The sequence below is a fragment of the Pinus tabuliformis genome, chromosome 1_1 (assembly GCF_031772625.1).
Source record: "Pinus tabuliformis cultivar Carrire ecotype Pingquan chromosome 1_1, CPIR1, whole genome shotgun sequence".
Classification (NCBI taxonomy): Eukaryota; Viridiplantae; Streptophyta; class Pinopsida; order Pinales; family Pinaceae; genus Pinus; species Pinus tabuliformis.
Window position 1 is genome coordinate 994,239,423 of NC_142297.1, and position 14,452 is coordinate 994,253,874.

Consider the following 14,452-nt stretch of genomic DNA (forward strand, 5'->3'; position numbering starts at 1 on the left):
CTACCACTAGTAAGCTTGGATAGTACCCTGTAAAAGTTGCTTGCTTCACCTCCTTGCATAGGAATCCTTTATCTTGTTTAACCCTTTATTTATTTATTTTATATAGGACTCTACATTAGCACTTTTTCATTTGATGGGAAGAAGAGGGATCCCCACTTATTGAGAGCAGAAGAAGTTGTCTCTTTAGAGAAGCATATGTAAGACCTCTAATATTGTTTTTCTCATTTTGATTTTCCCCTTTTCCTCCTATATTTGATTGGATAATCATGTATAAAACTAAAACATAAAGAATTGAGTGTAGGCATGAGTTTTCCAAAGTAGACACAAATATCATGGTTTGACATAGATATTTCCTCATGCAAGGATCATATTTTCCATCATAACATCATCGACCAAAGGATAACCAAGGCGAGGAAGAAGGATTGATGGTTAGCCAAATGTTGCAGTGTCACAAATCCTTTTTCCTATTTAGACACAGTTTCCTCGAGCCAAAGGGAGCATCCTTCACATGGTGTCTAATTGAAAAAATCACAAAATAAGAGACAAGGCACAACAAGGAAACCGAAAACAAAAGGACAAAATAACTAGAAGCTAAACTGAAAACAGAATGTGAGACAAAAGCTAGGAAACAAACGAAATACTAAGGAAAGTGATTGTATGATGCATGTGCAAGGGAAACTAATATGTAGCTAGACCTACTCCTAACCTAACTAGTTACAAGGTTAGGGTGACTTATATTGAAATTTACAATGTAACCATCGTAATTGCTCCCAACTTGCATACACAAAGATGTGACCAATTAAAACTTATATAAACCAATGTGCAACATAAAATATAGTAACTTGAGGAAGTTGCACAACAAATAGAAGGTCTTTCCTTTTGATAGAAATATGTGTCATAAACACTACTTCTAACCAGTTCACATTCTTAACTTTTTTATGAAGGCTATAGTTAAACAAACCTCAGAATCTTCTTGCGAACGTGTCTTCATTTGTACTATACTTCCTAGAAAGCTTGAGGAAAGATTGAAAACTATTATTTGCAATGGAGCTTTCCAAGTACAATTTCTCCATCCATTCAACAATTGGATCATAAAATTCGAAATAGTCCTCTTGAGAAACCTAGAATCTTTGAAAAGATTAATTTTCAATTAAAATAGCAGGATCTGGATGAGAATCTTGTAAGGGAAAATGAATCTGATAATATTCAAAGGGCTTGTTAAGATCATGAGGTCCTGACATAACCATCAGCAGAGGCTGAAGTGTCTCAGTTCCTTGACAAGTATCTAAATAGTGAAATAAACCATAAACATTAATCGATGTGAAACAATTGTCATCTGATGTGTCGATGAGAAAATGGTAAGTTGAATGACAGTTATCAGAGCCAAAATCATGATTAGATGGCTTGATTAAAGCATCATATTCCAAATTAGTAGTTAACAAAGATAAATCAATTTGAACAACTCTGTGAATGCTTTGAAGAATAGAACCAACTTCCTTGCATGTAGAATGAGACAAACTATTTTCTTGTAACCGGTGACAATTTGTACAAGCATCATAGTCATCGAAGCAATTGAAAAGAAATTCCAATGCCGAAAATATATAAAACCAGATAGGATGTAATGGATGAAAAGGATGAACTTGATTCAAAAATAACTCAAGCACTTGCTAACACTCAAGAGGATTTTTAGTGTCATAAAGACATTCACAAAAGAGACTAGGAGTTGATTATCCGCCATAACACTCAACAAATATGGATTCTTCGGCCAAAATTAATCTTTAAATTGATCAACTTTGTAATTTTGTGCATTCAAAAAAGGTATACACTCCAAACCAAAATTCGATACAAGATATTTTCATGAGGAAGAATTCACTACAGCAGTATGATGAAAAACCCGATCTCGAGAAATACCAAAATCTATCAAGAATGAGTTTTCATCCAGTGAAACAATATAAATGAAAGAATTTTGTGAGAAAATCTAGTTTCGACATGGTTTTGGAATTTTACTAGGATCACGAGAACCTGACATAACCATCAGAGAGAGTTGAAGTGCCTTGACTTCCTGACAAGTTTCCAATCTTTGAAAAGACAAAAAAGAACATTTTATAAACTTAATCATATCGCAAATTACATGTGGACAGCTGCTATCAATTAAGTTAACAGGATCATTTTTATCTGGAAGGTAACTATCTACATCACTGGTTTGATCATATTTTTCAACTTCAATAAACATATTACTAAAATAATAATATTCCTCTGATCACAAGTCTGAGGATGTATGAATCGGAAAATTCTTGTGACCACACTAATTCAAAGAGTTTCCCCCATACAAAACAAGATATTATAAGGGATAGAATGGATCCTCTATAATTTCATTGCTTTCTTCTTCATCCTCGATAATCTCACTATCATGTTTCATTTAAATATTCAACTCATTAGATAACAAAATTGAAGAACATGAAGAATTTCCATCGCAATTTGATGCATTACAAATAGTAAATCACAAAGGGTAGGGGATGAAGAGGAAGAAGTGTTCATAAGAGAATCTTGTTTGCCTGAAACATATTTGAGATATAAATCTTTCAAAACATAATCTTCTTCAGAAGTAGAAATATTAGATGGTTCACTTGGGCAATCATAATGATATATATCAACAGAATCATCCTCATCAGAATGATTTTTTCCCAAGACTTCAGATTGATTAGGAGAACTGATTAAATCTAATTGATGTCCAACATTACCATATTTATTATCAGCCAAGAGTGAGGAAACGCCATCTTCATGCGGAGGATTTTGAAAAATAGAATAAGGATTGAAAGAATATTCACCTTCTTGCTCATGTACTTGTGAAATTTAACCACCTTGAACCTATTCACTGCTTGAGTTTGGAAGATATTGATTAGGAATATTGAGGGATAAGGGGTCATGAGAAAGAGATGGTAGAGGATGATAGGTATCCAAATCATATTCAAGATTTAAATTATGAGTAATAATATCATCTTGAGGAATGGAGAAATTAGTCTTCACCATAGGATTCATGAACCATTCCAAGGTTTCCTCCATGGGATCTGACTTATGAAAAGTAGAAGGAGGATGAGAAGATGCATTAGGAATTTCATTTGCATATTTCCCATATTTATTATCATCCCAAGTAGGCACCCACATCGGAAATAAAAAAGGAGGAGGACAAGGAAGAAAGGAAATAGCAGGTTCCTCCTCTAAAATTACGGGTGTCTCATGGCTTACAAGAGTTGGGGAAGCAGAAACACCAAGTGTTTTGGGTTCACCATGCAAAGAGATATGAACCATACACTCAAACTTTTGTTTAAAGAAATACCAATTTATGTCTTCTTCAAGAAATTCATAACAGAGGTGAAGGAATCAATTAGAGAAATCTTTAATTGATTCATTAGGATTTATTCTTAGTTGATTAATCCTATTATAAACATCCTAGTAATCATGCCTATCAAATACTAAATGAATCTTCTTGATGAGGTGTTCAATAGAATGAATGGACGTAGGTGGTAGAGTGTGACACCATCGGCTAACTTGACCTTCAAGGGTGACGTAGAAGAGAATAAATTCCACATCTTCACAGTCAACCTTTTTTTACTCCAAATAGAAATATCAACCAACTCTCAATTATTTTCAAGCTCATAATAATATTTCCAACCTCCAATAATCCTTTTCCTAAAGCTATAGTTCCATTTGAGCTAATGATGAATGTCAACACCTAAATATTTATAAGAAGAAACCTGCTCTAAGTAATTGTTATCAGAGGTGAAAATACCATGGTTTAACTTTTTAGACTTAATGATAATGACTTTAGTCTTATCGGTATTAACTGTCATGCCCATCTTCGAGTAGTAATCATGAAGAGTCTTAAGCTGCTTGTCTAGTTCATCATTCCTTCTAGCAAGAAGAACGATATCATTGGCATAAACGATAAGAGTAATGATTATACCAGCAAGCTCGATGCAATTGTACCCCACAGAATCCAAACACTCCTCTATATTATCAAAGTAAATTCCAAAAAGGGTAGGGGATAGGGGACATCATTACTTAACCTTGATATTGCATTTAATATCTTTAGAACATCCTTCATTGGTCTTAGGCTTGGCAACAACATTCTCATAATGACGAATCATAACAATCCTCAGGTTAAGAGGATCCATTATCTCTTCAAGTCTTTTCCAGATATTATCATGGGGAATAGTGTCAAAATATTTCCTAAAGTCAACAAAGCAAAAAAAGGATCAGTTTTACTATTGCGACATTCCTCGACAATGATCCTAAGAGTGACAAGATGGTCGACAGTCGAGTGATGTCTCCTAAAAATAGCTTACCCTTTAGCTCTTTTGCCATGGCTTTCAAGCCAAAGGCTGATCTTCTTTTACAAAATGAGCCCACATATTTTGGATAAGATGTGGCTAATCATAATGGTTATGTAGTTAGAGGGAACGATTTTGTCCCCACTTTTAAAAATAGGCACAATAATGCTTTGCATCCAAGGCTTAGCGAAGCCATGCTTTACCGCTAAATTGAGAAACTTGTGGAGTTGAGGGATGTCGATATACCTTCCCATTTTAAAGATTTCAACTTGGTATCCTTCAATATCTTTATCATTCCCATTAGCAAGCTTTTTAATCTCAAACTCTATGTCTTCTAGAGAAAATATACCCTCCTTAACTTGAGTGTTAAAGATGATGCCCATAGGGTCAAGGGAGTCATATAGCTTCTTAAGGTAGATGTCCCAATTCTCTAAGGGGATCAAATTATTATCTGTACGAACAAGTACATTCCACCAAAACGTTTTGGGCACAACTTTAGAAACGTGAAGAAGGTGTTATTGTCTTATAGGATATATTCTTCCTTTTGGTAATAACTTTGTATATACTTATATTTTATAGCCTTATAGTTTTGTTAGGAGCATATCTAATTTCTTTCCTGGCTATTTTACTGCCCTTATCATATAAAGGTTGGAAGTTCTGTTATTATTTTTATACAATACCTTGGTAGAGAAGTTTTTCAATGGTAGCAGAAAGTGTGGTAGTGAAATAGTAACAAATTTGATCAATGTTATTATCACAAGTCTAAAATCCTAAATCCCTTTTTAAATCCTTTAAGAATAGGTCTACATTACTTCTATCAAATCCTTTAAGAATAGGTCTACATTACTTCTATCAAAATGAGTGTGTCTTTGACTATCATTGGTCTTATACATGTGGCTCATATGCATAACAAGATTGAGGGTTAAGGACAAAAGCCTATGGTCATATTTGGGCTCATAATAGTTAAGAATCTCAAAGTTACCAATACAATTGAGAACATGGGTGTCAGAAATCACATAATCCACAACACTACTACCTAGCCTATGGACACAAGTCATCTAACCGAAGGTAAGCCACTTGTTAATCCCATACAAATAATTAGGTCTTTGGAGCTACAAAGATTGAGAAGCTTAGTGTCGAATAAGTTCTCAGTTATTTCTTCAAAGCTTCTTTTGAATTTATTAGCTAAGTCACCATCTTCATCAAACCATAAAGGGTCAAGGTTAGAGTTGTTACTTAACATAATAGCTTGGTTAGTACTATTTTTATCATTGATGTCCCCAAGCTAAATGATATTACCTTCATTCCTTAGGTTGTGGATGTATTTCTCTAAGGTATTAAAAGGAAAATTCTTATCCAAGTTGTTTGTATTATAGGAAGTAGAGTTGACAGGAGCGAAATAACATATTGTGGGAAAAATCCTATTGGTGGTAAAATTAGAGATCTCAATCCAAATGTATTGATTGAAGGGGTTGATTTTGTAAAGTCACATGTGAGAAGAAACAATGTCTTTTATATAATAGGCTATACCACCAAAAACCCTACGAGAGGATTTCTGATTCCAAGTCGACCAAAGAATGAATTTGTCAAGGTGAGGGACCCTAGATTCATCTTGCTCCCAAGTTTCAACTAAAAAAAATAAGATCAATAACATTCAAGATCCAAATTAACATAGGACCTTCACACCATGGAAAACAAAGAAAATTATAGAAGAGGATCTCAAGTGATTGTAGTCCGTATTTATCACTCTTATTTTGGACTCTATCTCTAGTAATATCTTTCTTATTCCTAATGACCTTTTGGACTTCTTTCCTAAGTTCATCTTGGTCTTCCAGAATAAGATCTTCATTTATAAATATGCTTATTCTTTCTAGGCTTGGGGATTTCCTAAGTATATCTAATTTATGGTCATTACAGCTTACCTTAACACATTAGTTAGTCTGTGTTTATGCTCAAGTATCTTTCCCACCCTTATTGCTTCTGTGAGATAAGTTGTTTGAATTTGGGATTTTATTTTTAATTGTTCTTTTACTATTTTAATGTGTCCTTGTTGTTTTCCTCTTCTATACCAGTAATTATAAGGTTTAAGTATCTTTTATGGCACTCATGGCCGAGTTCAATTAGTTTGTTAATTTCCTATTTTAAGGGTTCGATATCTAATTTATTCTCTGTGCCATTTAGGGTTGAGTTACTATTTAGTTGCTCTTTTATATTTTTAATCTCGTTTCTTAGGGTGTCATTTTCTTTGACTATTGGTTGATTTTTATGTTCTATTACTTGAATCCTATCTTTCATTCCTTAGAGTTCAGTATTAAGCATTATTATTTTATTTTCTAATAATTTGTGGTTGTTGTCAAGCATTGTAGATAATTCTAGTTTAAATTAGTTTTCTCTATCTTCTCTTCATTTTTCTAAAGATTCAATGTACTCATAAAAACTCTCTAGGGTAATTTTACTTTGTCTCCTTTTGTTGGGGGGTCTAGAAATATGAGGAGGAGTACTCATAGTTTAAATAAACAAAACAAAATTTAATAAGAAGAGGGAAAGAAGGAACGTATGCACCTGTCAAAGTTGTATTGAGCGTCACCGAGATTGCATACATTGCTAAGACCAAAGAAGTGTTATTGCAGATCCAAGAGAAAACAGTCACAGATCCGCAAATCCAAATTCAAAAAAATGTTGTAGAATTTATATGCAAGACCGTGAGGGTATTTACATTGCATATGTGAGACTTCACCACAGATGTCACATATGTATGAATGACAAAAGTTGCAACACAAAGATTATATATATATATATATATATATATATATATATATATATATATATATATATATATATATATATATATATATATACATACATACATATATATATATATATATATATATATACATATATATATATATATATATATACATATATATATATATATATATATATACATATATATATAAGCCAGTGTAGGCGAGATCACCGCAGAGATGTTTTATGTCCTTAGCTGCAGAGAAAACCTATTTTTCATAATTGTGAAGCTGAGAGCAAATGAGCCACATAAATATACCCATGATTAAAAATTATGAGATGCAAAGATCAAACATGTCGCAGGGATCAAAAGCTATCATTCATGTGAGCCTCGAAGAAAATGTTCATTCAAGCAATAGAGAAATAGATTGATGTGAGCCTCAGAGAACATATATATATATATATATATATATATATATATATATATATATATATATATATATATATATATATATATATATATATATATATTCTCTGAGTCTCATTCATGCAAGTCGTAAAGAAAATGTTATGTATATTGCTCCCACAAATGTCACACAAATGTCTTTATGCCATGAGTAGTAGAGAAATCCTATTGTTCATAATCGTGTTGTCGAGAGAAAATGAGTCGCATAAATATACCCACGATTAAATATTATGAGTTGCAGAGGTCAAACATATTGTGAGGATCAAAAGTTATAATTCATGTGATCCTCGAAGGAAATATTCATGTAGCCCGCAAAGAAATAGATTGATGTGAGCTTCAACAAAAAAAAAATGTCTATTGATGTTTATCAACCACATTTATTAATGTAGTTGTGCTAGTATAAAAGATATCAAACTTATAAAGTTAAATATATTTTAACTATATAAAATAAATTCATATTCATTATAATTGATTTTAATTTATAAAAAATATATTATTATTATTATTATGATTATGATTATTGAAATATTTATATTTATATTATAATCATATTTTATTGTACTAAGAAAAGATGTTGTAATATCCATAAATAAGTGTAAACATTTAAATATGGATTTAATATAAGAGAAATGTTACAATGTTTGTAATTAAAAAATTTAATAAAACATAAAACATAATAATGTTTTATTTTTATTAATAAAATTATAAACAAGTTTTCCTTCAAAAATTATAATATACATATCACATTAAAATAAATTCAAATAATATGTTTCATATTCCTAACCATGATATTTTAAAACATATAATTAGTAAACCTATAGAAACTTAATAAATTTAATTAATAAGTATATAATTAACAATAAAAATATTTATAAATATAGAAATATGAAATATATATAATATAAATAGTAGCTATAAATTATGAACTATATAAATTAAAATAATTATTCGTATTTGAAAACTTCATATTTAAACTTAATTAATAAGTATATAAAAAATTATTGTTTACAATAAAAAAAAATCTAAGATTTATAAATGTTTATCTAAATAGCATAAATCCATCTTAATTTGGGATCTATTAGACATGAAGATGAATCAAATTTCTATAGGTTTAAACATTTCTTAAGTTTTACACTCCAAAAAAGTTTTACATATTAAGAAATTTGATCCCTATTTAAGCTAATACTAATATATAAACATCTCATTTATAATATTATTATTACAAATAAAAGTATATATCTTTTTTATTAGCCGTGTGTGTAAAATCCATTTTATTTTTATATATAGATATTTGTATTAATATTCATATTTGTTAAGTTAAAAAATAATTTCTATAATTTACAATAAAAGAAATGTGTAATTATTTTTTTACTCAACATGGAGTTGACACAACCTTTGAATACAAATGAGCCATTGTCACTCCTATGCATCCACATTGAGGGTGCAATCTAATGATGGTATATGGTATCTCATGAAGCATTAATGGCTATGCATACTTGGAAAATAACAATATGTTAACTTGGAAGGATAATTAGATCTGCTTACTCAATGAATTTGAAAATGGTGTAAAAATATGAAATATAGGAAAATGAGTTATATATATATATATATATATATATATATATATATATATATATATATATATATATATAGTGTGTGTGTGTGTGTAACTATGTGAATTTAGAGTTTTCCTAACATTGTTATGCTATGTTTTATGCAAAATATAATGCATATGTTATTGTTAGTGCAACCCTTGAGTATCTAAATAATGGAATCTTGCTACAAACAATAGCAAAATTGTAGAGAACATATTCTTCTCGTGCACAACTATTTTTCCAAAAATTACAATTTTAATTTTATATTATTTTCAAATTATGAAATTCATTATATCCTTATAATTACAAAAATGCAACCTAAAAGAGTCTTAGGATTATGTGACATTAATATTTTATATTGTAGGTCAAAAAATGCAACCTAAAAGAGTCTTAGGATTATGTGACATTAATATTTTATATTGTAGGTCTTAATATAATTTATTGCATCATATAATTTTTTTCCAAATAGTTAAGGCCCTAAACAATTATAGCAAAACTAGACTAGGGGTGTATTTTATTTTGATATATGTTGAAAGAAAAAATTGTATTAAATTTAGTGTATATATATAATATGCAGAGTCAACAATATATGAGTATGTAGTTTTACGGACAACAGATTTGTCTAGCTTATAGAAAAATAATGTTAAAGATATATGTATGACATGTGTTTTTTCAAAAATTTATGTTTTCATATATTTGCAACACAAACCACTAGATTTGTAATCATGAAACTATATCCAAAGCAACCAAATCACCATGCATGTAAAATCCCGAAATAGAAAATTTTAAACTCAAAAAAATGATTATTAATTATTTCATATGGAATTACCTTATCTCTTCTATTCCGAGACAAATTCATTTCTTTAATATATTTCATAGTTAACCATTAACATTTTCATATAATTTATATATTTTTAAAAATATATATTTTGTAAATAAAAAACATTAACTAGATTAATTTTTTAAATAAAAAATTAATATTAAATAAATATAAAAATTGAAAAACTCATCATTTTTTACCGGGAAAATATTTTAATATGGATTTTTCTCCCTTTCATGTAAACCTTTACGTTTCTTTAGTGATCAATAAAATAATTTCTCCTTTTCGTTCTGAGTTACCATCTCCTGACTGTCATAAAATAAAAATGGATTGACAATGATGGTTTTTACTGTTGGGAAAACCCAAATGCCTTGGAAATCCCAAATCCCTTTCACAGTGATATCAAAGCAATGAAGGCAAGCACTTTGCCTACTAGGCCTCTTCGAAAGCCGGTAAAGAAAAATTGCCAAAATACTTGAATATCAGCGAGATTCGGTCAGGATGGTCAATGGCTATGGCAATGCCACAGATTAATGAAAAGGTACGAAAAGCAATGGGGCAATCAAAATGCGTAATCTGGACAACTCCATTCAAAACTTAATTTTATCTGAAATGAAAAGAGAATAATGAAATAAAATGCACTCCTAGGTTTAATATTCAATCCTTATATTATAGGACTTGATATCCATATCCATGTTTTGATTTTTTATTTTTTTTAATAATGGATTTGATGACCGTTGGTTTCTTCTTCATTCTTGAGCCTGGAGAAGCTACAAACCTTAATCAAATCCATAATGAAAGTACAGTACTCATCACTTTAGAATTATAAAATGCGGATAAGGTATACAGAAGAGCATACCAAAAAGTCAGTCCATCCATAACCCACAACGGGCAACTTCAACTGCAGTTATTTGCAGGATTTAGGCATCTTCAATACCATAGATTCTTCACAAAACATCATTAATTCTACCCACTGAAACGTACTATCTACATTATCTATTTTACTTACAACAGAACAACATAGGTACTCCCTCTCCATTCTCCACATGAAGAAACTCGGTCTCCATCATTTAATTTCATTGGTACGAGCTGCCATTAAGGGTGACTGAAAGACAGTTGCCTTCATATTCATGACCAGCTGAAACAACCAGTTTTTCTTTCTCAACGCGATCTGGCTTTGTTCGTTCTTCCATCGACTTCTGAGAAGCAGACTTTCTGTAGATTCGGCATAACACCATATCCACATTCTTCTGCACATGCCAACTTACAATCATTCAGAAACTTTGTACAAGAAAAGCAATGTGCTTCATTTCTTTGGGTGCTGAGATTTTTGTGTGTATTGTGCCCATCTATAAATAACACATTATTAAAAAAAGTATTAGATCACCTTGGGTGGAGACGAGCCCAAATCTGGCATCCTATACTCGTTCATGATCCACTCCGTCCTTTGTCCAAGCGGGGCCCTTCCTTTATAAAATACAAGAGTTTTCTTAACGCCGATGCACTGGAGCAGCTCGTTGCGAATCGCTCTGTCTGAACCGGTGGCTTTCCAGTAACCCGACTTCGTCAATCTGCTTGGCCGAGGGAATCTCTGGGTATCTCTTGGAACGAAGAAGAACCATTGCCTTTCCCGAGCATCACTAGCCAAACCTGCAACACATTTATACATCAATTTCAAGTGAAAAAACAATTTCAAAGTGAAACTGAAGGAATCCACACTGAGTGATCCCCCTGGTGACTCCCAGGGATCATATCATATGAAATTCAAACCGGGGAATACGCAGAAAGAAGTTAAATTTACCTTGTAACTCCCATGGATCATATTGATACAAGTCCAAGGTTGGTATAATTAAACCGAAATGCTGCTGGTGGCCGCCTTCCACACGTCTCTTGAGATAGAAACCCACCAGTTCCTCCTCCGTGGGATAGAATCTGAAACCTGGAATGACCATCGACTCGCCCTGCACCGCTCCATCGTTGTACATTCCTTCCATATGATCGGCTTGGAAAAACCGCTTATACAAATTGCCTCCACATGTTCTCTATATAAATATACACACGCAGATTTCACTGAGGGAAGTTCCTCCGATTGTGTCGGAAAAATGAGTTAAAGCAGTGACAAGGACATCGGAATTCGATTTCCACAGAAAATAAGCATTTGACATAAATTTCCACGCGCATAGGGAATCGGTGAATGCAATAAAAAAGTAAAAAATAATTCCTCCGCGTAGTGGTAGTGCTGAGCAGTGTAAAGGTTTTCTTAGTCCTTAAGTAAGCGAAATTTCAATGAAGTTTCATAACTGCTAGGTGATATTATTATAATAGACCAATAATGATAATTTAATATTTATTAAGTAAATAATTGGTTTTATTATTATTATTAATTCAATTTTAACTACAACATTGAAGTATAAATGTTTTTATAGTTTTTATAATTTTCTGATATATATTGACGTTGAAGTGCGAAAATATAGAAATGTTTTACAAATTTACATTTGATTTATTATGTCACTGCATTTATAGCAATGACATATATATTATGTCCCCTCTTAATTTTGTCTTATTTTTAATTTTTGTAAATATTTGGTGGAGTTTTCCTAGTTATTTTTGTTTTCTCATATTTGAAAGGTTGACATTATTTAGAGTGGGTGATGTCAGAAGCATTTTGGCATCAGATCCAAAGTATGATGTGGCCTCACATTTCCTATTGATGTGGTGCCAGTGATTATTTATTTAGGAATCTGATCCAAAGTATGATGTGTGATGATGTGGCCTCACATTTCCTACTGAAGTGTCAAGTGATTATTTTTTGTTAATAAATATGGTGTTTAATGGTGTTAGCATGATTTGCGATTGTCTATTTTTTTTTTGTGTGTTAGTGATGATGGGAAGCATTTATGTTTAAGATATTGTTTAATTTATATAAGAAATGACTTTTTTCACCACATTTTTTCTTGTAAATTTTAACTAAAATTCCAGACAGATTTTTAAAAATTTGAATTTAAGTTGTTTAATTTGTAAAATTAGAGTACTATAGGGGATTTTCAAGGTGTTGAATCAATTTATACATTTAAAAATGTACTTGAATCAACAACAAATTACATTCTGGCTTGAAATTGTATCATCTGATTTCCATGAAAAGAATTATTTCATCTATAAATTTAACTACACCTCATGTTTAATAGTTGGTAAAAAAAGTTATTTCATCTATAAATTTAATTACACCTCATATTTAATAGCTGGTAAATTTAAGATTTATTAACATCTGTATTGAGCTCTGTCTTAGTGGTGATTGCATTTATTCACTGCATTTCCCAAAATAGTATAGACAATTCTCTTGTGTTTGCGAGATTGGGAGATTTCTTCATTGTCACTGCTACTTTCTCTATCCTCCTCATCTACTATTTAGTCATTATTACATCCATCCATTGGTATTTGATAAGCCCCTCTGCAAAGAACCCCACCCTGTTAGCTTGGTCCATTATATTTTTCGTCCAGTTATCTTCATGAAATTCATATTCGTCATAATGTCTGTTGGACGATGCCATTAACGGTAAGTCTTGATTGTGTGTCTGAACTCTATTTTTCATTTCAGTATTGAAAATTTTTATTTGAAAAAATACTTATATATTCGGCCATCTCCTCAATTTTTGCATGTTTTGAATTAGAAGATGAAGCCTGAGTTTTACAATTCATCCATAGCACTGCTACAAGCTATGAGCAGCTTCGACGCTTCAACAGCGATCAAATCCATATTATTTTTGGTCTACATTTGTCATAACGTTTGCTGGGCAACTCCATTAACTGTAAGTTTACGGTGTGCGTATGTACTCCTTTAAATATTGTTTATTCACCCCATCATCGAAATGTTTTTTATTCGCCAAATCATAGAAGATTTTCAATCTTTAGCTCGTAAATTCCATTTTTGATTATGATGGAACATGGAAGGTTAGAGAATGCCCGCTTATTTTATTCTTTTGTTATGAGCTGTTTGAATGTTGATGGACATTTCTCTAAATGTGATATGTTCCCACCAGGGAGGCACCTTCTTGTCAAAGATATTCTCCGTGTTCAGTTATTTTTCTTCAATCTTGTTCGAATTTCTTATTCATTCTCGCAATCTGTCTCCGAAATGGTCGCAGAAATATGTTCGAATATCACGCAATTTTTGGCTCGCCTTCAACTGATTTGCGAGACTCTCGTTCACTGTGTCTACTGGTAGTTTTGGCAAGGGCTAACGAGCCTGCCATAGGGTATTAAATGCTGGCTCAGTTGCAAGCTCGTTAACCATATAACACGAGTTGGGAATGGAGTGTTCAAAAAATCACCATGCGGGTGTTAGATATGGAGTAGTCTAACGAGGTAGAGGAATTGTCTGGTTTCCGGTGCCGCCCGGAAAAACCTCCGACTCCGGCCACCAGACAATTTCTTCGCCCTCCGCCACCCAACGCGATCTCCGCCCAGCTTCGCCACCGCGAGCTCCGCACCTTCCGCA

At 31.9% G+C, this 14,452-nt stretch overlaps 1 pseudogene; it reads right to left on the minus strand.

The window, feature by feature from the left end:
- Nucleotides 1–11,033: 11,033 nt before the first annotated feature.
- Nucleotides 11,034–11,951, minus strand: LOC149217916 (NAC domain-containing protein 22 pseudogene; annotated as a pseudogene).
- Nucleotides 11,952–14,452: the final 2,501 nt, after the last annotated feature.